The sequence below is a fragment of the Vipera ursinii genome (assembly GCF_947247035.1).
Source record: "Vipera ursinii genome assembly, chromosome: 7".
Classification (NCBI taxonomy): domain Eukaryota; kingdom Metazoa; phylum Chordata; class Lepidosauria; order Squamata; family Viperidae; genus Vipera; species Vipera ursinii.
This window is the reverse complement of record NC_139521.1, coordinates 61,676,864-61,698,491: the sequence shown is the minus strand read 5'-3', so window position 1 is coordinate 61,698,491 and position 21,628 is coordinate 61,676,864. Positions and strand designations below refer to the sequence as shown.

Here is a 21,628-nt window from a genome sequence, read left to right as displayed (position 1 = left end):
AAATTCCTTTTTTAATTTAATGACAATCTGTTTCAAATGGAGTGAATAGACAAAAAAACAAAACAAAAGGGGCATAATTATATACATGTAATAGTTGCTTAATTATTTAATGACTATTGAAATTTACAACAGGCCCTCCAAAAACTTATTTTTACCACCCAGACTTATAGTTCCAATGTTTCCCCCCCATGGTCACATGATTGTATTTTGGGCACCTGGCAACTGGTCCCCATTTACAGCTGTTTACAGCTGTTCCATGATCACATGATGGTGATTTACAACTTTTTGCTGGAAACTGGCATTTGCTTCTGGTTTCTGGCAAAAAATACCCATTCTGAATAATGTGTTTGCTTAATAACCATGGCATTTGCTTTATGACTACCACATTAACTTAACAACTGCTGGAAAACTGTTGTAAAATTGGGTCTGTCATGTGTTGACCACTTTTAATGACTGGCACAAATTAAGTCCATAATTCTGGGCTCAAATGTCATAAGCGGAGAACTACCTTTAAATCCACATTCTGGATTGGATCAGATTTAGATGTTAAAAATAAATATAAATAAATTATTTAGGATTATCTTAGTATTGTAAATAAATCGACTAACCACTCAGCTCTGCTGAATAGCTGTTATTGGCTTAGACCAGACATATCAAACTTGTGACATCACGTGATGTCACATGACATATCGGAGCTTTTTCTCTGTTGACGGCAATGGGGTGGGCGCAGTTTCTTGATGATGCGTCCGGCCTCTGGGCCGGCAGTTTGACACCACTGGCTTAGACTAATTAAAACCACAGAATAGGACAATAGAAATTGATCTAATTATTGGACTAATAAATGGGGCAGAAAGACAAAATAAAGCATAGCCTCCTGATCATCAAATCCTTTATGATTTGTTAACAACTTATTAATAGGAATTTTACTAGGCACAGATGTGCTGGTCTGTTAGCAAATCTGTGTGTAAGCCTACATCTTTGGCCTTAATGGTTGGATACTTGCTTTTCTAAGAGAGATTGAGACCATTAGGACATTATTTTTATCCTGAGGCATTTTGTTTGTGTGGAAGTTTATTGCCATGGATGCAGTCACTCTTCCTTTGTATTTTATATTATTTTGAAAAGTGAAAGAAGGCTTCTGCAATGTAGAATACAAAGGTTTTCACCTTGTCTTTTAAAGTTAGAGGATGTGAAATTGAAGATCTATGGCACCAGCTCAATGAAGAAAAATAGATCATATTCTGGCTTGTTGGACTGAGGAGATTTAGAGATGGCATATGCCATGTCAACATCCACATATTTATTGACATAAATAATTAAAAGGTTCAAAACTGCATTAACTATATTACAGAGATCCAGTATAAAACTGCTGGAATGTGGTATTCTAGGCTAGCTTGTGCACAGATCCAGGAGATCTAGCAACCTTAGGGAATCATAGAACTAATCTAGAATTAGTCATACAGACTAATTTTTGCAGAAACTCTCCAACTCTTTTGTGGGTGGTGTGAAAAACTTTGTGCACTATTTTGAAAGAGTGCACTAATGTTTAATGAGATTTATTACAATTAAAGAACAGTAATTCAAGCACCCTCCTCTGGCTATAAAGTTTTGCACTCTTAGCTTCATCTCCCTCTCCAATGGGTTTCCTGGATTCCAAAAGACTGTCCACCTTTAAAACTGATGGACAGTACTCATTTGAGGAAAATTAATCATGACTAACTGTGGGTCTTATGAATAATCAAGAAATCTGGAACTAAGCTGTATTATTAGATAGGAACACAATGGAACAAGAGTAGGATTGTTGCAGGACTTGGGGACAGTTGGTGCAAATCTAAAAACTGTTCAGTAAGTTAGAGATTTAAAATCTGCAATTGCCTTATATGCAATGTGTAATAATATTTTGCTATATGGACCTTGTCCTTCAGATTATATCCACTCAGTTCAGATTTCTCTTCTGCTTTTATGGTTTTCCTCTCCAATGGTTGTCACTCCAGAGCAATGAAGATACTCAAGTCTTCAATGTTTTTGGTTTCTCTCTTTTTCTTTTCTTTATTGTTGTTGTTGCTTGCCTATCAACTTTTGAATTATTTCAGATATGTGGACACTCTATTTTGGCTGCAAGTGTTGGATTCTTAAGATAAATTAAAATTGGAAATTAAAGGATGGATTAACGGTAGTATACCTTTCCTTTAGCCCTGGGCAAAGCTAAAACTAGCACTATTTCTTGCCTACTGAGAAATACTGTACAGTAGGGATACAAAATTTGTTTCTTCATAGATACCTGTGAGAAGTGGACAAAAGACCGTAGAGCATACAATCTTCCAAATAAATGGGTCACATAATTGTAATTCTAACATGTGGTTATAGTATATTACAATTGACTATATAAACAATAGCAGCTATTTTGTAAACGTGTCTGTAAAATTCCAAATATGGCATTTTCCAGAAAATAATGTTCGTTTGTTTGCTTATTTATTTATATATCAAACTTCTTAACAGCCCATTTCTTTCATAAAGGGTGTCTTTATTCTTGTTCTTGGCTATCTCACGTAATTGTTTTGGGCACATATATAGATCAATCTAAGCTCCTACATTTTTATCTAGTGATAAATATAAATAGATAACTAAGTAGGATTTTAGCTGCTTCAAAAAAAAAGTGCTGTATGTCAGGGCTCCCCAACCCGCAGTCCATGGACCAGTACTGGGCCACGGCTTACCAGCAACCAATCCGTACAAGCAAGGAAAGCCCCACCCACAGGATGCAGGCAGCACACAAAACCACGCCCCCTCTGGTCCACGGAAAAACCTGTCTCCACATAACTGGTCCCTGGTGCCCAAAAGGTTGGGGATCTCTGCCGTAGGCGATATAAACATGGTGTGATATTGTCCAAGAAAAAATGTATAAAATTCAACTCTGTGTTCTCTTTTTCTCAGACGTTTTACGGACCTGGACCTGGAAAACAGGACTCTTTCTGTTTTGGCTTTTCTCCATCTCTCAAGGCACTTGGTTCAAGAGTCACCCAGCTTGTTTAGAAAATACTGCCTTGCATAATTGATCACTGTAAGATGTGTTCATGATCACTAACCTGGATAGCTTTAAAACAGGATTGGATAAATTCATAGATTTACCAATGGTTCAAAAACTAATAGGCTTGCTGGCATCATGACTTTAAATACAAGTTTCTGAGGGAGGGGGGAAAACCCACTAGGAAAGGTCTCCATCTCCTGTATAGCAGCATTCTAGAAGCTTCTGGTTGGTCACTGTGAGAAACCAACTGCTGGATTAAGCTGCTTACCCTGTTCAAAACAGGGCTATTTTAGGCTCTAATGTGATGGCATCTAGATTTGTGCACATCTTTTCAGGCTTGCTCGCTGCAGGACATTTAAGACCTATTACTTTCTCCAGGCATTTTGTTGCAGATTTAACTACAATCTCTTGAGACTTCTGGTGTTCCTTTTTTAAACACACGCTGCTCTGTGAAAGTTGTATATAGAGAAGGAAGTAAACAACAGCATAAAAAGTACTATGGAGGGAGAGACAGGGACAAAATGCCTTATCTTATTTTCTGCTCTGGTTTGATATACAACTGAATAATTCTTTGGTTTCAACACATTGAATTCTTCCAGTTATGCAATAATATTAATTGTAGGAAGATGATTATCTCATTTTTACTTTTGCTAGGAAATGAGGCTACTATAAAATGTCAATACATTTTGGAAAAATGGTGGTAATGTTAGTATGCATTTAGTTTTAATACTTGCACAGTGGTTTTCAATAAGCAAAAGTGACACATGGTAGAGTAGTAGCAGAGATTGATACAATCTAATAAGGTAAAGGTAAAGGTTCCCCCACACATGCGTGCTAGTCGTTTCCAACTCTAGGGGCCGGTGCTCATCTCCGTTTCAAAGCCGAAGAGCCAGCGTTTGTCCGAGGACGTCTCTGTGGTCATGTGGCCAGCATGACTAGACGCCAAAGGTGCATGGAACGCTGTTACCTTCCCACCGTAGTGGTCCCGATTTTTTTACTTGCATTTTTACGTGCTTTCAAACTGCTAGGTTGGCAGAAGCTGGGATGAGTAACAGGCGCTCACTCTGCTACGCGGCACTCGGGATTCGACCCGCCAAACTGCCGACCATTTGATCGACAATCTAATACTGGCATCTTAATGAAGTTGGATGAGAATAATACCCTAAAACAATAATTCGAATAAATTAGCTCTAAAGAAATAAAATCTGTATGAACAAAGCAAGGTTAACGTTTAACATCATTTTGTGGAAGATGAAACATACACCTTAGATCCCTTTGTATTTTTTCCCCTAAAAATCTCTGGACCAGGAGATACTTAAGTGCTTATTGCTACCAATACAGGTTGATCAATCCTCAGATGTTGATAGAATAGTATTTTTCTAAAAGTGTTAATGCATCTTGTAATCTTTAGAAGGAGGTAACATCTCAACTCTCTGGAGCTGTGGGTGTTTGTGTCAGCAAGTGCTGATATATTTTTTATTTAGTTTTGATGGCTCCAGATAGGAGTCTTGGCTTAATAGGATATCTGAGGAGGCTCAGAATACTTCTCAACACTTTGAGATCATGGAGGTGAAATCACTAAAAAAACAACAACACTCTCTTGAGAGCTTGAGTGTTTTTGCTGCTTTTGTCCGATTGCTTTGGAAATCATTTTAGATTTAGATAATTCTTTACTACTTTTGCAGCTGACAACCCCAGCAGCAGTAAATGAAGTAGTCCTTCCAGAAAGCAAAACAATCATAATCTGTGCACAAGCAATTTCTTTGATTCAGAATCTTGTGTGGACAGAGTTTTCCCAAGGGATAATAAAAGTGTAGGCATGGACTTTGTGTGCGCATATATGGAACTTTTCACTGTCATAGATGTGCCTTCTACTGCTCTTACTTTTGTGCCACTATGAGTAGGAAGTGTGGTATAACTTGATGATCTTTAAATGTAGAGGCACTGTATATATTTTGTGTTGCTTCACTGCACACTCTCTCCATGCTTTATTCTACAAGAGAGATGGGAAGTCAGTGTTCGGAAAATAAGTGCTTCCCATTAGTAATCCCAAAGGCAACTGGACTTCATTGTTTTTCCTTGAAGATATTTTGCTTCCAATCCAAGAAGTAGTTTTTGAAGAAGCTTCTTGGATGAGAAGTGAAACTTCTTCAAGGAAAAACAAAGAAAGTCCAGTTGACTTTTGAAAAAGCACCTTTGGGACAACCATGACCTGCATGACTTTCTTTCGCAGCAGATCACCTTGTGGTAAGAAAGGTACACAATTACACTGGAAGAAACATTTCCACAAGAGAGATGAAAAGATACACTAAGTAGCAGGAATTAATATTGATCCAAGCTAGGCACAGAAAACCTGCTTGGATATACCAGAGCTTCTGAACACATGAGGATAATGTCAGAACTCAGATTTTGCCAAGAAAAGATTCACAAATCAAACAAGAGCAAACTTTCTTGTCATACTTCCAGTATTTCCTCTTCTAGTTTCAGCCAATTTTAAACTTTCTCTGCACACTTTGAACAGTTCTGGCTTGGATCCCAGCAGGTAAAGCCTACAAGCTGAAAGGTGCATGAAAGGAGAAGGCAAACAAGATTTCACTGAACATGTCAGAGACTTAATCAAAGGCTTAGTCCTCAAAGTGGGTGACAGGTCAGGTAGAGGCACTTTTTGTTTCTCTGTGTTTGCTTTTGAACTGGTTTGCACGCTCCTTGGTCTGTTTCAGTATCCTAAAATCTTGAGACACCTTCTTTGTTCCTTTCTCAAATTTCCTTCACCACAGGGAAAGAAAGAAAGAAAACTATTTATATTTATATTTATTTGATTTATATACCGCCCTTCTCCCGAAGGACTCAGGGCGGTGTACAGGGCAATAAATACCAAAAGTACAAGATACAAAAATTGAAAACAAATTAAACAATTGTGCCCGATACAATAAATTAGTTAAAATCAATAATTAAAACCCCAAACCCATCAGACCAGGCCGGCTTGTTCGAATAAATATGTTTTTAGATCACGTCGGAAGGAGTGAAGGTCGGGAGCCATCCGGAGCTCAACCGGTAAACGGTTCCAAAGGTCTGGCGCGCCCACAGAGAACGCCCTCCCCCTGGGGGTCACCAGTCGACATTCTCTGACCGGTGGCACCGAGGAGGCCCTCTCTGTGGGAGCGCACTGGACAGAGGGAGGTTGACGCCGGCCGCAGGTGCTCCCATAGGTAATCTGGACCCATGCCATGTAGGGCTTTATAGGTCATCACCAGCACCTTGAATCTCACCCGGAGGGCAACTGGAAGCCAATGCAACTCACGGAGCAGAGGTGTAACATGGGAGTATCGGGAGACCCCCAACACAACTTGCGCAGCTGCATTCTGCACCAGCTGAAGCCTCCGAGTGGTCCTCAAGGGTAGCCCCATGTAGAAGGCATTGCAGTAGTCAAACCGAGAGGTCACGAGCACATGAGTGACTGTACGCAAGGCATCCCGGTCCAGATAGGGCCGCAACTGTTTGTGTGACTCGGACACGTATCAGTAATGTTTTAAGACTAGGTGGGTTAGAATATGAAATCTCCAATGAGTCTTCAATACCCAATCTTTTGAGAAAATTTCCTTTCCAGATAGTTTTTACGTTGAAAACTAATTGAGACACTACGGAAAAGCATGAATGGGAATTTATGGCACAAGGTAGGGGGTCCTTGGAGAAAAAGCAGGTTGGAAACGAATGCACCACTTGGATGGGACGTGACTCTGCTTACCTAGAAAGAGTGAGCTAAAGTGAGCGTTGCTCCAAGGAAAACCTGAAAAGACTTATGCATGCAAAACTGGAATGTTCTTTCTGCCACAAGTTATCTTTGGCGCATTAGTACTCTTTTCTCCATGCAAATATGTACAATAGTTGCCCCAAACACATATCCATTGCATTATATACTCACAAACAAAAATAGTTCCAAGTTTGTAATGCTGTAGTGCAGGGTGAACATAACAGCGTCGGAGGGAACAAGGAGAAGTGGAAGAGATGAAAACTGACAATATTATCATCTTGCAGTGATTAATTGACAGGAATTTCAGACAAGAGTGATATCAGTCTTTCAGTCACAAATATCTATTTTCTACAATTTCACTTTACAAAAACAACAGTCCAACTGGAAAAAGAGGCTAGTCTAATATGGAAACATACCTAATTCTTTTTTATGTTTGTGGTGTGATTGTAATAAAAGTACTGTTTGACTGAAAATACTCTTTGATTAAACAATGAGTAGTAAATGTTGTCATATAAGCAGTGGTTTTTTTTGTAAAAGAAAAAGGTGCCGTAACTCACATATGTCATACAACCCACCTTGCCTACCCTACAAGGTTCCATCCAAAAAAGGTGCCGGAACTCCGTTCTGAGCGTTCTATGAGAAAAAAAGCCCTGCATATAAGTCAGAAGAGGATAGATAATATTTTTGTAAGATGGGTGGCCATATAAATGTGATTAATAAAGTAAAATATTGTTCAGACTTCTGGTGTCCAGATCTTTCCAAACACAAGTAAGGCTTTGGCAAAAAGGACCTCAAACTGCTTTATCAAGGGATCCTTGATCATTAAAGGATCCTGTTTACTATTGGACACAGCTTTATTATCAGCTTCTGCTATAGGACAGATATTTAACTGAACCCTCCTTCTTCCTAGCTTTCCTAAAGCTTAAGACAATGAAATCAAGGAAGATCTGCTCTTATGCTATTTTAGCTAAAATTGAAAAGTATTCTTTCAAGTAGTGTAGCTTATTTAAGATTACTTTTTTTAAATTGCAGTATTTTGGCAGCCCTATTAGAGTTGATTTTCATCAACTGGTCAGCCACCTGTCCAAAAAGGTATAGGGCCGTGGTGGCAAACCTATGGCACGTGTGCCACAGGTGGCATGCAGAGCCCTCTCTGTGGGCACACACGGCATCGCCCCAGTCCTAGGTCTTCAGCTGGGTTTTATAAAACCTTTTCACCGCTATGTGCAAAAAAAAAAAGGTTCAATCAATCAATCAATTTCAACTTCTGGTGGGGAAAAAAGATCTTGCAAAGTTGGAATTGATTGATTGAACTTTTTAGTCCCACCCAGTCTGCCGTTACCACCGCAGCCACACTCACCCAATGGGCTATGCACACTCGGCCATGCACACTCGGCACCTGACGATACAATTGGGTTTTGGGTTGCAGTTTGGGCACTCGGTCTCTAAAAAGAGCCTTGGTGGAGCAGTGGGCTAATGCCTCCTTAAGTAACACCAGCTGCCTGCCATTAGTGCAGGTTTGCATCCCACCAGGCTCAAGGTTGACTCAGCCTTCCATCCTTCCGAGGTAGGTAAAATGAGGACCCAGATTGTTGGGGGCAATTAAGCTGACTTTGTAATAATGCCGCTTGGGTGTGTGTGTGTGAAAGCCCTAATAAGCAGGCATATACATAGAATGAAGGCTACTGCTAATGCTTGTAAGCCGCCCTGAGTCTTCGGAGAAGGGCGGGATATAAATGGAATTAAAATAATAATAATAATAATAAAAAAAGGTTCACCATCACTGGTATAGGGTCTCCTGCTTGAGCGCGTGGGGGGGGGGAGGGGGATTGGACTAGAAGACCTCTGAGGTTCCTTCCAGCTCTATTCTGATTAAACGATCAGCAGCTGAAATTGGGGGTGCTGTTTCCGGTTGCCCAGTATTTCTGGCAAGCACCGACTACATTCGTGCCAACAAAACCATGATTTATTTAATCGTGGTTTATTAGCAGAGCGGGTTGAACCACTCGAGCAGATTCTGGCTTTTTAACCTCAGCCAGGAGAGGAACCCGAGTCAGGGTGTCTACAACCCAGCTGACGCCCACCTCCATCATCCCCCACCCCCACCCCCGCTTGTGCGCTCGGCTCTACTTTTTTTTTTTTTTTGCACCCGCCTTTCTCGAAGCGTCCGCGGTCTAAATTAGCCACAGAGCGGAACGTGGAAGCATCAGAAGCGCGCCACCCGAACGAGGCGCTGGCGAGCGGACGCGCCGCTTCTCACGGCCGCGGCGGGTTCCGTAGTAACACGTGCACCGCCGGCTCCTAAACGAAGGTAGCCGCCTGTTCTCAACGGGGAAGGGAGGTGTGTGTGTGTGTGTGGGGGGGCGGTTAGAAGAAGGCGAGCCCCGGCCGTAGAGAAACTCTCCCTTTGGAAAGCGTCTGGCTCCGAGCATTCACTAGTGCAGGGGTCGGCAACCTCGGCTCTTTTATGACTCGCGGACTTCAACTCCCAGAATTCCTGAGCCAGCTATGCTGGCTCAGGAATTCTGGGAGTTGAAGTCCACGAGTCATAAAAGAGCCGAGGTTGCCGACCCCTGCACTAGTGGGAGCTGGAGAGGGCAGGGAAAGCGACATCCAGCCGCGCTCTCCTTCCCTCTCCCCTGCGCCGGAGTCCGGGAGCAGCTGCGAAAGCCGGCAAGGGAGAAGCCAGAAGCGGCGCAAGAGAAAGAGGGGGTCGAGGCGAGCTCCAGGGCCGGAGGGAAGGGGTGTGTGTGTGTGTGTGCGTGTGTGTGGGAGAAGAGTGAGAGAAAGATCGCTCTTGCCACGATCCCCCTTCTCTCTGTGTGTGTGTGTGTGTGTGTGTGTGGGAGGGAAGAGTGAGAGAAAGATCGCTCTTGCCACGATCCCCCTTCTCTCTCTGTGTGTGTGTGTGTGTGTGTGTGTGGGAGAAGAGTGAGAGAAAGATCGCTCTTGCCACGATCCCCCTTCTCTCTGTGTGTGTGTGTGTGGGAGAAGAGTGAGAGAAAGATCGCTCTTGCCACGATCCCCCTTCTCTCTCTCTGTGTGTGTGTGTGTGTGTGGGAGAAGAGTGAGAGAAAGATCGCTCTTGCCACGATCCCCCTTCTCTCTGTGTGTGTGTGTGTGGGAGAAGAGTGAGAGAAAGATCGCTCTTGCCACGATCCCCCTTCTCTCTCTGTGTGTGTGTGTGTGTGTGTGTGGGAGAAGAGTGAGAGAAAGATCGCTCTTGCCACGATCCCCCTTCTCTCTGTGTGTGTGTGTGTGTGTGTGTGAGAAGAGTGAGAGAAAGATCGCTCTTGCCACGATCCCCCTTCTCTCTCTCTCTGTGTGTGTGTGTGTGTGTGGGAGAAGAGTGAGAGAAAGATCGCTCTTGCCACGATCCCCCTTCTGCTGGCCGTTGGGAAGCCCGGCGGCGCGGCTCTTTATCCCAGGAAGCTCCAGCGCCTCGGGATTTGCAAGTGAGTTTCGGCGCTTCGCGGGGGTTTTGTTTTGTGTTTTGTTTTTTTTTGGTGCGGCAGCGGGACGAAACTCGCCGAAGCGCCGGCTTCTCTTCGCGCGGGTTTGCGACGCTTTGGCCAGAATGGCTGCTTCCCTCCGCCTTCCCGTCTCCCCTTAGCTAAGGGGGCGCTTTGGCATGGGCAGCTGGGTGTGTGTGTGTGTGGGGGGTCGGATTAGGCGCACGTTGGGAAGGGAAAACTCTCGAGTCGGGGACAGGGTGGGGGGTTTGCGGCCAGAGTTAGCCCTCCAAGCTTGGGAGAGGAGCTCCTTCCTTTCTGCACGGACCGACTCCCCACCCCCCCCCGTCCCGTCCCGCCGCAAAACTCTGCGGTGAGTAAAACGTGCAAGGCGACCGAGAGCCCTTCTTCAAGATTTTTTTTTTGGGGTGTGGGGGGGGGGGAGGAAGGCGTGCGCGGAAAGTTGGGTGGACGTTGCTGAGAAGGGAGCGAACGGCTTCAGTTCCAGAATCACGTGGAAACAGAGGTGAAATGATCCGGAGTGCGGGTTGGGAAAAGGGCGGGCTATTCTTTTATCCTTTGCGAGTGGAGCTGCCCTAAATTGGGGAGAAAGTGTGTGTGTGTGTGTGTGTGTGTGGGGAGACGGGCGCGGGAGAAGGTTTAACCGGTGGAAAGGAATAATCTATATCAGCTTTTTCCAACCTTAGGAACTTGAAGATGCGTGGACTTCAACTCCCAGAATTCCCCAGCCAGCATAGCTGGCTGGGGAATTCTGGGAGTTGAAGTCCACGCATCTTCAAGTTCCTAAGGTTGGAAAACGCTGATCTATATCTCGAGGAGTTGAACTTTGCAAATGGGATTGAAATACACACCCTTGGATAGCAGAAAGCATCTCTCCTTTCCCCCCTTCCCCCCCCCCCACCCCGAATTGGGATAAGTATACTTAATAAAAGTAAAAGTCAATGAAAGTAAACTTTGGCTTTACTTTTACTGGCTAATCAGAAGCAGAAGGAAACTAAAACTGGTCAAGGCGCGCCGATAAATAACTGCAGTTCTGCAGTTGAAGTTGGAGCTTCTTGTGTTAATGCTTTAGTTTTAAGGGAAAGTTGCTTTGCTTGTTTCCTGCAGCGCAGTTGACCAACAATATTGTCTCCTTCACGTGGAGTGCATGTGTGTTACGTGAATTTGAGAGGTGTTCTGTCTATGGGGATTTTTTTTTAAAAAAATGGCTTTTATAGTTTTGGAATTGTAATTAGTAAGCCACAGAGCCTATGGGAGTGGGCAGCTCTAATACTTTTAAATAATTAAGGCTTAAGGCTGTTTCAGGAGAAGCAGGCTACACCTACCTGCCGGTTGGACCTGTGATGGTAATAGGCTGTGATGTGTATGGAAGGTGTAGTTTTGCGTAAGGAGAAGTAAGGTAAAATAAGTAACACATGCTGGAGAAACTCCAACTGTACTTGCAGCTTGACAGCAGTTTAATCAGGGGTGCCACATTTCAAAGTTACGGTGAGAGTACTCCGACTGCAGCTGCTCTCTTGCAGGTATATGGAATGGCATGGGACCCACAGGTTTTGCAAAGTGAAGAGAGGAAATTGGTCACAGCTTATTAGGAAAGATAAAATAGACAGTTAGGAGTGCTTTACTGACCATTGTCCCAAAGGTGCTTTTTAAGGAGGCATCTGGAGTTTGTTTTTCTTTGAAGACATTTCCACTTCTCATCCAAGAAGCTTCTTCAGTTCTGACTAGATGGTGGGGAATGAAAGGATTTATATTCCTGACCACTTATTGACCATTCTTCATCCATATTTTATGTTAGTGGCATCTGCTAATACAGGTGTTCTGCTTCACCCTTCTTTTATTTTCAGCATCTGGTAAAATGAATGAGTACTTTTCCAACTATCTGTAAAATCCAAGGCACTGTGCTTTCATTGTTTAGATCCTCCCCTCCCCCCCCCCCAAGGAGCAGAGCAAAATTTTAAGTTGATGCCTTCTAAATATCTTTGTCTTTTGGAGAACATCAGTGACTGCTCTTTCTGAGGTTAAAAAGCAGTTGGGAGCGCCAAGCTGATTTTGAATGAAGATTGTTCTGAGTGGAAGGGAGTGAATGACTTCATATTCATAATTTTACAGTGATGAATCTGTGAGACAAAGCCACAAGGAACGTCTTAAAATTGTCATAAGTAGCCTCAAATAGACTGGTGGGGTGTTTTGTTTTGTTTTTTGTTTTTGATAGAGCTGTGACTGGAGAAGATCTGTTTGGTTATTAATATTTAAAAAGAAGAGCTGTGACTCACTGATAAAAGTACAGAAATTTCAAGTTTAATCTATCAAGTCTCCAAACAAAAGGTAACTAAGGACAGAAATGTAACTTGGACCCGGGAAAGGCATTAGTCTATAGGAGAGTGGTGGGAAACATGGACCATATAATTTTATCATGAATTGTTTTCTGGTGCTTAATTCTCCAGAGTGCTGTAAGAATGTTCTGTGTTTATAAGGGCAACAGTGTTATTTTTAAGTGTTTTAAAAGTCCTACTAAAATTTCAGATGTGCTTTCCAGAACACTTTCTAACATATAGAAAATATATATATGAAGCTGGTGGTTTTTGTGGAAACTGCTGGAAAAGTTCTTTTTCATTGCTGACCCAAGATATTTATTTTTTAAAAGCCAGTGTAATATTAGAACAGATATACTAGAATAGCATGCCTGGTTTGATTTTGTCTCTGTGTAAAGTACAAAGTAACTGCCAGTTGATTTCTGAAGAGTTTATATTGCAATAAACATAGAAATTTTGTTGAGGTTTGATCTGCTCAAGATTGCTCTTTTCCTGTTGCTGTTCCTTGTGGAAGGGCATTAATCCAGATATTTGGGGAAGCAAATAAAATATCTTCTTTTCCTAATGGTGTATAAGTTTGGCTGGTGGGACAGGAGAATGAGAGTGTGTATAAATGATTGTGTAGTGTATAATCCCACTATGCACGGCTGCCCAAGGATTCTATAGGAGCCAGCATGATATTCACTCTTTAAAAGATTGCTCATACCTGTTGTTTGGGAACTCATAAGTATTTAAATGGAAGAGTACTTTCATATGGAGGACCCTGAATATATGTATGAATCTCAGGCCCCCAGACCAGTGTAGTATGCCATATTTTCATTCCAATGATTCTTTTAGTTCGAGAAAAATAAAGTTATGAAGGAAAATGTCATAATATCGATTGTCCATTATCTTTTAGGTATGAGACAAGGTGACTGCACAATATACACCGTGGCCTAGTAACATCTTGTACTTTGCAAAATTTCTGGTTTTTCATTAATTTACCAAGTTCAGAGAAATATAGATGTAATACCTATATAAAATAATATCACTCAAACCTGGTGGTACAGTTATTGCAGGCTAACTCTGCCCACAGCCTGGAGTTCGATCCTGATGGGGCTCAGGGTTGAGATAGTCTCCCATCCTTCTGAGGTTGGTAAAAGGAGGACCCAGGTGGTTGGGAGAAATATGCTGACATTGTAAACCACCCAGAGAGTGCTGTAAAGCAGAGGTCCCCAACCTTTTGGGCACCAGGGACCGGTTCCGTGGAGAGAGTTTTTTCCATGGACTAGAGGGTGCGTGGTTTTGTGTGCTGCCTGCATCTCGTGGATGGGGCTTTGCTTGTTTGTGTGGACCGGTTGCTGGCATGCCAAGGCCCGGTGCTGGCCCATGGACCGGGGGTTGGGGACCTCTGCTGTAAAGCAGTATGGGGCAATATATAAGTCTAAATACTAGTGCTAGTGCTATAACTCACCTCCAGTAAATGTGGCCCAGTGTAATTCTGAAATGGAATCCATGTAGATGAATGCTTATGTTGCACTGTAAGGATATGTGAACACACAATTTGATTCCTCCCCTCTTCCCCCTATGAATGAAATAGGGGTGAGAAAAGGAAACTAGTACTGTTGGGGACAATTTTCAAAATCCAAACCTCCCCTTGTCTAGAAATTACCACTTTAATACACTTAAGTTTTCCAAGTGTTGTAAAATACACAAGATCCCATTGGTCAGCATGATAGTTTTCTTGGTTTCGCATAGCAGAATACTGAAATATTCTAGACCGTTAGTGCTGACATGCTATACTTTAGAGTCATTTCATAACAGACCAGTTGTTCTAAAAAATAATTGTCCGGATCATGGTTGTCCCAAACGTGCTTTTCCAAAAGACAATTGGATTTTCTTGTTTTTTTTCCATGAAAAGCAAAACATTTTCAAGGAAAAAATGAAGAGTCCAGTTGCCTTTGGGAAAGCCACCTTGTGGCCTTTGTCACTTCACAAAGGCGTATGAAATATATTGGTCTATATGAATTCTGAAACTTATGGTTTTTGAAAAGGCAGTTGAAGCCAATTTCTAATAGATTTTATAGAATAATTAGGTAAAGGTAAAGGTTCCCCCGCACATGCGTGCTAGTTGTTTCCGACTCCAGGGGCCGGTGCTCATCTCCGTTTCAAAGCCGAAGTGCCAGCGCTTGTCCGAGGACGTCTCCATGGTCATGTGGCTGGCATGACTAGACGCCAGAGGCGCACAGAACGCTGTTATCTTCCCACCGTAGTGGTCCCTATTTTTCTACTTGCATTTTTACATGCTTTTGAACTGCTAGGTTGGCAGAAGCTGGGACGAGTAACAGGCGCTCACTCTGCTACTCGGCACTCAGGATTCGACCCGCCAAACTGCTGACCTTCTGATTGACAAGCTCAGCGTCCTAACCCACTGATCCACCGCGTCCCATAGAATAATTACTATTATACAATCAATATGTTGATTATCTGTATGGAAGCTGCTGGCTCAGCGGTTAAACATACTGAGCTTGTTATCTTGAAAGATGACAGCCTGGGTTTGAGACCCAGGCATTGGGTCTATGGAGATTCTCAGTCATCCAGGTTATATTATCCCAAAGATGCTTTTTGAGAAATGAAACATCTTCAAAGAAAAAAAAAGTCCAGTTGCCTCATGAAAAAGCATCTTTGGGGTAGCCAAGCACTGCGTTGCTGTGAGCTTCCGTATACCTGTCCACATAGTAGTTTGAAAGTATGCAAATGTGAGTAGATAAATGGGTACCACTTCAGTGGGAAGGTAACAGTGTTCCATACATTTTGACATATAGTCATGCTAGCCACATGATCATGGAAAGGGTCTTTGAAGAATGCTGGCTCCCTTGGCTAGGAAATGGAGATGAGCACCAGCCCTTAGAGTCAGACACAACTGGACAGAGGAAACCTTAACCTTTATGGTTTAGATCTACTGTACTTCCTTCCATATGGAACTTCTAATTCTTGACAATGGATATAAGGACACTCATCTGTGACATACTTGTGATAGAATCTGTTGGGGTGGTAGGAGATTGGATTGTCTCAGTGATGGCACTCAGTTTCCTATGGTGAGATGAGATTGCTGCTTATCTTATCTTTGTTGACCTTTTATTCTCTAAGTGTTTCAGATTCCATCAACCTGTGCCAGTTGGTCAAGGGCAAAAGGTTGAAGCAGCCAATCAAAGGTTAAATAATGGGAACATTCATGAAGCTTGCAGGAAGCTAGGACTGCACAAAAATTATTGACTTCACTACTGTATTGCATAAAAAACAACCAGAATGAGATGGCATTTCTTTGAAGAAACAAATCCTATATCCTTGCAGTTGACTTTAAGTAGAATCACATTCCTTATCTTCCTGGTTTTGTATGTATTTATTTCACTGATATCTCTGACTTGGTAAGATTAACTGGACATGGAATCTAATCTAATAGCTGATAAAAACTTTGAATTTTTCAAATTGTTCTTATGCCACCTTATTTTGTGGACAGATAATAAAGTTACTCAAAATACTAAAAAGCGGTTAAACTCATTAAAAAGTAAACATTTTTTGAAAGGAATAAATTACTATGTATCATGGATTTTATATCTTATATAATTCCTACTTCAGTGGAGTACAGTCAAGTATAGAAATGCCTTGTAGAAGAGAAATGGAATAGCCTGATGCCATTAATATAGTAGCAGGTTGGTTAGCCTCTACTTTTCTCTGCATTGGTAGTTTCAAACAGCAAGAGATTTCATATTTAATCAGCATGCATGTGAAAATCCAAATACTGGAAGAATATGTAGGTTTGTTCTTATTATAACATATTATATATAACACGGAAGAAAACATCCTAGATCTTACCAGATATATATTTGATACATGTAACAAGAACATTGTGCATTTATATTTGGCAACAGTTGGGTTGGAATCTCAGTTTTTATAAATTTTCATCGCTTTGCTGTCTTCAACCTCAGATTTTGATATTGTACAAGGTTATGCTAAGAGATGATGCAGCTACAAATGGCTGTTTGTTTGTTGTAGCAGTTCAGTACCTGGTTTATTTATTCAGAATTTAGTCCCATATATATATAATGAAACAACTGTTTTCAGATCCAAATACTATTGAGAATGTCCAGACCATCTGTAATATTATTATTTTGTTCCTTAGAATCACCATTAGAAAAGAAATGAGACACAAACTGATTAAGCAAAATAAATCTCTATAGCAGTTTTTGACTCCATGGGCCTTTGGGACTAATTCAGTTGTTTCTGAATTATTTCCTTGCTTATAGCTTGGATCATTTTCATTTTTCAGTGGATAATTAAAAGCAGAAGATGGAACAATCTCTCCCTAACAAGGAAAACTTGCACGTATTTCTTAATAAATACAGGAAATGCAGATGTATTTCAGTATAATCTGTATGGGGTCAAGTAGCGCAGCCCTATTTCTATGTGTATTAAGTGGTCAGCTGTTTTCCCGACTGCTCCAATTTCCAATCCTTTTCTAAAAGGGATTAACCAACACAATGTACCTTCTGTCATTCATCTGTATTGTTCCCTTTGGATTCATCTTGTAGCCACCGGGAAATTATATGTACTATTTCATGAATGTTCTCTAGTTAAAGGCCTTCCAGAGTGCAGTCCATTGTTTTGAAAGCACCTACCATCTGAGGGGTTTTTGAACTCAAGCCATAAGTAAGGACATTTCTCATCAACAATTATCATCTAACAGATTCTCTACTTAAACCAAGATCTCTGAACCATGGTTTTAGGGAATGGATAGAGAGCATGGAAAGCCCTAGGACAATTTGCCGCAGCCAACTCACCTCGGGACAAGAGTTACATTAATATTGTAAAAATAGAGTCATTAAAGAAACTATGCAAAAGAAGGTGCAAAATGAAATGTGAATGTCAAAAATTGAAATAATTTTTAATTATTTTAAATAATTAAATTGAATTATCCCATGACGAGTTGTCCCATGGTAAGTTGGCCGTGGTGACCTGGTCCCATTTTGAAATGAAAGATGCCATATGCAAAACATACTTCAGAAGATTTAATACAAAATATTTAAATATTCAGACAGCATTAAATAAAGCTTTGAGTGACCGAAGGCACATATGAAATATCTTTCAACCTTCATATGCATAGCTTTTTGAAATGGATAATGTTGATAAATTTTGTGCTATAGATAAGACATCTTTGTGAATTAGGAGAACATAGTCTTTACAACATTGTGTTTTGGGCTTAAGGAGAAAGATGACCTTAAATTTCTTTACTTAAATAGATTAAAAATTTAGAAATGCACAATTGTTATAATTATTTATGATCCATCTTAATGAAACTGGAATTAAAATAAATAAGCACCTGGACAGCCGATTGAGCAGAGATATACTGGTAGGTTGTTTAACAATCATCTCTATTATAGTAGCAGCATATGTTGGGTTGATGCTTTAATCTACTAATTTTAATTTACTATATAAATTAGAATATGGCATGCAAATATGTCTACTTTTGCTCTTTCTTCCTGGTAATGCACTGTCTCTCTTTAAGTGAAAGGCACTATTTCATGAAATTGTATACATGTACACATTATTTTGATTAAAATCGAGAAGCAGGAGATACAGTATAAATTGGTTCATCTGTATGTGTTATCAGAGGTAAAGTGGGCTGCACATTCCATGAATTACTTTGGCTACATTTGTCCCATGCTTCCTAAGAATAGGGCAATAAGAAGATACCATCAGAACTGATTTTTGTTAAAAAAAAATCAGCATAAGAAACTGAAGCATTTCCACCCTTCTCTTCAGTGGCAAAAATGTGGTACAACTTTTGTTGACAGTCCTGAAGTTAGGAGTATGTGCTTTATTGAAAGGACCATACTATAGTAATTAAATAAAAATAAGAATAAAGTGGTGTGGTGGCTTAGCATTTAAGACAGTGGGATTGTCAGCTGGAAAGCTAACAGCCCAGGTTTAAAACCCAAACTCCGCACAATGGGGTGAGCTCCTGCCAACTTAGCAGTTCGAAAGCATAAAAAATGCAAGAAGATAAACAGTGGGAAGATAACAGTACTCTGTGATGACCATATGACCCCAGTACCACATGTCCACAGAAATGTCTTTGGACAGCACTGGCTCAATGATCTTGACATGGAGATGAGTACTGCCCCCTATCGTCAGCAATGACTAGCAGAATAAAATCCACAGGACTCCTTTACTACTACTCCTTTACTAACTACTAATAAAATGACTGGCCTTGCCTATTTAACATGCCAAATTTCATGGGCAACTAGAAGAAGGAATCACTCTTTCAGACGCTGAGTAAGAAATAATGAAATATTTCATATGAAAGACTAATCCATATTATGCCAACTTGTAGTATTCCAGATGTTGAAGTACAACTCATAATTTTCACTATAGGGTTTGCTTCCTAGAAATTTGGCAAGTTAAGCCACATCTAGAGTGCCACTGGCTTATCTTTTGTGCTGTTCTATATTGTGACTTGCTTTGTTTTGACTTAGCATTTCCCATGAACTGAGCTTTTGTTATTTGTAAATCATGCTTTATGGTTAGGCATGTATGAACCCAGCCACTTATAAAATAAATGCTGTCATAGCTCAGTGTATGAACCTGATCATTGTCAAGTAAATACTTTTTTAAATGGCAGTTGAACAGTTTATAAATGGGGACAGAATTTAGGGAAAGTTTAAATTCTGCATAATTTACAGTGGTTTGAATTGTTCTATTAATAAGTTGGGAAACTTCAAATTGATTGCTAAATAAAATAGCAATCTGTTTATTATACAAAAGTATTAGTAGCTCTTTGAATGAAGAAGAAAAGTAATGCACTATTTAAACAGCACATTTCAAACAGCCATAGGTTTGAAGTTGTTGTGGAAATAATGGAATTATGCAAATGCTTGTGAGCGTATTCTCACCATTTGTGCTTTTCTTGGTGACTTTCAATTTTCTTATAGACTTCTCTGTAATTGCTCAGCTGTTTGGCAATATTCTAAGTCATCCATGACCTTGTTGTTGTTGTTAGTTGCGAAGTCGTGTCCGACCCATCGCGACCCTATGGACAACGTTCCTCCAGGCCTTCCTGTCCTCTACCATCTTCTGGAGTCCATTTAAGCTCACACCTACTGCTTCAGTGACTCCATCCAGCCACCTCATTCTCTGTCGTCCCCTTCTTCTATTGCCCTCAATCTTTCCCAGCATTAGGCTCTTCTCCAGTGAATCCTTCCTTCTCATTAGGTGGCCAAAGTATTTGAGTTTTAGCTTCAGGATCTGGCCTTCTAAAGAGCAGTCAGGGTTGATCTCCTCTAGGACTGACCGGTTTGATCGCCTTGCAGTCCAAGGGACTCGCAGGAGTCTTCTCCAGCACCATGACCTTCTCCATGACCTTAACTAAAATATTATTATAAATATGTTAGTATCAGGTTGGAGATACTATTTAATTGTATCTTATTGTAAACAAATATGAGGGCAATTCGGAAGTAAACCTCTGTTTGGTTATCAATGACAGACACTCGCAGATACAGAACTTTTATTATACATATTAGTAAACTACAAGATTACATTACTTTTTGACATAATCGCCATTCAAACTGAGGCACTTGTTGTAATGTCTTACAAGTTTTGAAATTCCTTAGTAGTAGTTGCTTGGCACCAAATCTGGGCTATAAGGGGGGTGATCAAAAACATCCCAACGGAACTGCTTGGGTGCATCTAGTGCTGTGCGGTGAGCATTATTGTGAACCAACACCACACCGGAAGTGGTGCCATAGAAAATCCTGCCAAGTGTGAAGATGCCAAAGGAGTACTGCTAATGAAGTTCATGGAGCATGGTTCGACCATCAATTCAGAAGTCTACTGTGAAACATCAAGGAAACTCAGATGAACCATCCATAACAAGTGTTGGGGTATACTGATTTCTGATGTGTTAGGTCACGATAATGTTCTCTCGCACACTGCTAGATGCACCCAAGAACTTTTGAAGCATTTCCGTTGGGATGTTTTTGATCATCCCCCTTATAGCCCAGATTTGGCGCCAAGCAACTATTACTAAGGAATTTCAAACATTGTAAGACGTTATGACAAGGGTTTCAATTTGAATGGCGGTTATGTCAAAAAGTAATGTAATCTCGTAGTTTTATAATGTGTATATAAAAGTTCTGTATCTACGATTCAGTGGGTTAGGCTCAGTGGGTTAGGACGCTGAGCTTGTCGATCAGAAGGTCGGCAGTTTGGCAGGTCGAATCCTGAGTGCCGCGTAGCAGAGTGAGCGTCTGTTACTCGTCCCAGCTTCTGCCAACCTAGCAGTTCGAAAGCACGTAAAAATGCAAGTAGAAAAATAGGGACCACTCCGGTGGGAAGGTAACAGCGTTCCGTGCGCCTTTGGCGTCTAGTCATGCCAGCCACATGACCACGGAGACGTCCTCGGACAAGCGCTGGCTCTTCGGCTTTGAAACGGAGATGAGCACCGGCCCCTAGAGTCGGAAACGACTAGCACGCTCTATTTGGTTATCAATGACAGATATCTACGATTATCTGTCATTGATAACCAAATAGAGGTTTATTTCCGAATTGCCCTCATAAGAGGAAGTATAATCGGAAAAACATCCACTAAACTGCCTTAAAACCTAGAATAATAGTAATTTTATGCAAAAATTCAAAATAAAGGGGTTTTCCAAGGTTACTTCCCAGTACTTATTGAGCAGTTTAGCTGCTCAATAAGCTTTTTTAATGAGGAAGAATCATGCAAGTTGTTTTGAATACCAGAATATCAGGACATTGAAAGCATTATAAAAATGACATTTTTGATGTAGGTTAATAAGCTTTTCTATGTTTAATTATATTGCTAATACTATGAATTATAAATGGTGAAAACACAGAATTTTAGTTTTGTTCCATGATTAAGGAGACCTTTTGAATAATTGAGTCACTGTCTGGGTGAGTTCATGGAGGAATATTTGTTGGAAAATGTGGTAATAGCCTGAACTCTGGTTTTCAAAATTACATCATCCTTCTTCTCAGTAATCCAGGTCAAAATATACACATAGTA

The 21,628-nt window shown here is 41.0% G+C and overlaps 1 protein-coding gene across 1 annotated transcript in view; it reads left to right on the top strand.

Annotated features, from left to right (window-relative positions):
- Positions 1-10,060: 10,060 nt before the first annotated feature.
- BMPR1B (bone morphogenetic protein receptor type 1B) overlaps positions 10,061-21,628 on the top strand; it is a 193,832-nt gene continuing 182,264 nt past the window's right edge. The window contains exon 1 of the mRNA XM_083367837.1: positions 10,061-10,234. The gene's annotated coding sequence lies outside the window, so the exon portion shown is untranslated. The remainder of the gene's footprint in view (positions 10,235-21,628) is intronic.